At 48.6% G+C, this 2,173-nt stretch overlaps 1 long non-coding RNA gene across 1 annotated transcript; it reads left to right on the forward strand.

The window, feature by feature from the left end:
- Window positions 1-1,576, forward strand: LOC147828121 (uncharacterized). The gene is made up of 2 exons (XR_015451236.1): window positions 1-800; window positions 1,096-1,576. It is a non-coding gene; the product is annotated as an uncharacterized LOC147828121 (long non-coding RNA).
- The last annotated feature ends 597 nt before the right edge of the window (window positions 1,577-2,173 follow it).

The following is a 2,173-nucleotide window of genomic DNA, read 5'->3' on the forward strand; positions in this document are numbered from 1 at the left end:
AATAATATCATTATAAGCAACTCAGTTTGTGTGCCTGTATGGGGTGTGAGTGACAAACGATTATATTTGATCTTAATTGTCCTGCAAAACGTTTGCCCTTTTTTCTGGATTAAATATTGCTGTCCTTTAAATGAGAAGTAGTAGCAGAGGCACAGGAGTTTCCCTCCGTTTTCCATGCCCCTTCCTGGGGCGTCAGCATCCACTGTGGTCCGGGAGCCCGTCCCCCGCAGGCACGAGGAGGTACTCTGATCACAGCGTGCGCGCCACTTCTCTGCCCCAGACCTGGCTTCCAAGCTCAGTCACGCGCTCACCACAGAGCAGCTCATCTGCTATGACAGGAGAGGACACAGGGCCCAGAGAGGCCGGCTCACATGCCCAGGGCCACACGGCTAGGAAGTGACAGGGGTGGCTTTGCACCAGGCAAGTTGGCTCTGGCTTTTGGAGCACTGAGTGCCTCTGTGTGTTAGTAGACACCGCAGTGGCAGGTGGCACCCAAGAACAGCCCTGATCCCACTCCTCCCCGCGTCCACTCTTGGCCCTGTGTCCCCGCAGTGGCTTCCCTGAGCAGGGGGAGCCTGATCCGCTCCCTGCGACTGGGTTCGGCCCTGTGCTGTGCTTTGGCCATGGAAGGTTAGCAGGTGTGAAATGACCACAGCCAGGACAAGAGCTCTCTGACCGGGCTCGCGCTCTGGTGCCCTCCAGGGACATGGCCAGGCCAGACTGGCGCTCCTAGGAGGCAGGTGAGGGGCATGTGGGCCAGAGCCCTGTCTGCATCAGCCGCTGATCTGCAAACTCAAGAGGTAAGTAAACACTTGGCACTGCATAGTGCTGAGATTTTGGGGGGTTTTGTTAGGCAGCTTTCTTGGCTTAATGACTAACAGATACATCCTGTGCCTTTGACTTTTCTGACTACACACAGCTTGACCTTAACCAGCCTGGCAAGTTACAGACAGATAATAGTAAGGTTTACTCAAGTTTTTAAAGACTCTGCAACAGTTTGAAGACATTCTCATTTTTTCATCTTTTTTTCTTTCCTCTCTGTCTCTGTCTCTCTGTCTGTCTCTCTGTCTCTCCTCGCTCTCTCTCTTCTTTCAGCTCACAGTAGAGGTTTCAGTTCATACTCGGCTGGCTCCGAGGCAGGGTGCCGTAGCAGGGCAGCATCACAGAAGAGAAACTGCTCGTGTGTGGGACTGCATAACTCTGTAATCATAAAACCTCCTAGCCCCAACTGTGATTGAATGTGAGTTAATGGATAAAGATGCTTGTTAGTTTTGGGCCACTAGATAAAAATCTGTAACAGACCTAAAGTCCCAAAGTAAACTACTCAACTCCTTGTTTGCCTGGAACTGATGTTCCGGACACCACAATCTATAGAACAAGCTGCAAATGTCTGCTGACCATCAATACGTGACAGTCGACCACTAACTTTGTCCCCTTTTCTTTAATTCTATATGATAACTTCCCCCTCAACCCCCTATAAGAACAGCCTCGGACTCTGAGCCAGTTGCCTCTCTAAGCTACTTTGCTTTGGGAGTGCCGTCTGGCCAGACTAATAAAGGTCTGTTTTACTTTCCAACTTGTCCGGTGTGTTCCTTCCCGGGTGTTCTTCGCTGCAGTCAGCTCCTTGGAGCGTTTGGTAAGGCCCTCGGTCTTACACATGGTGTGGCAGCCAAAAGCCAGGGAAGCAACAGAAGCAGCACTGAAGCAAGCCTACATTTCCCTTTTATCCCATCCAGGCTAGAAGCCTTTTGAATTCTATCACCCACACCCAGAACTATGCTAATTCCAATCAGTGAACTAGTTTAGTGCTACAGGCCTGGAATCCCAGTATCACACACCCTAGATCCAGCCAGCTGTGTAAAGCCCCACCTATGAGCCCACAAGGCTTTGTGGAGCTGTCTAGATATAAGCCATAACATTTCATCATAATGGTTTTAGTTTTCCATAGAATTAGTATAAATGAGTGGCATTCTTGCATAAAACGTTAATATGTTTGGTCTCTAAACACTGTTCCATTTTCAAGAAAATCTAAATGATTTAAGTGCACCAGACTCCCTATTGTCATCCAAAGCAAACTTTTACTAAAGAATTGCAAGTATTTTCTCCCAATCTATTCCTTGTCAATTGAACATTGACAGGATGACAGTGTTACCAGTGTTACTTAATGAGTAAG

The sequence above is a fragment of the Heterocephalus glaber genome, unplaced genomic scaffold, assembly GCF_053883595.1.
Source record: "Heterocephalus glaber isolate CG9 unplaced genomic scaffold, H.glaber_assembly_v1.0 deba00001282, whole genome shotgun sequence".
Classification (NCBI taxonomy): Eukaryota; Metazoa; Chordata; class Mammalia; order Rodentia; family Bathyergidae; genus Heterocephalus; species Heterocephalus glaber.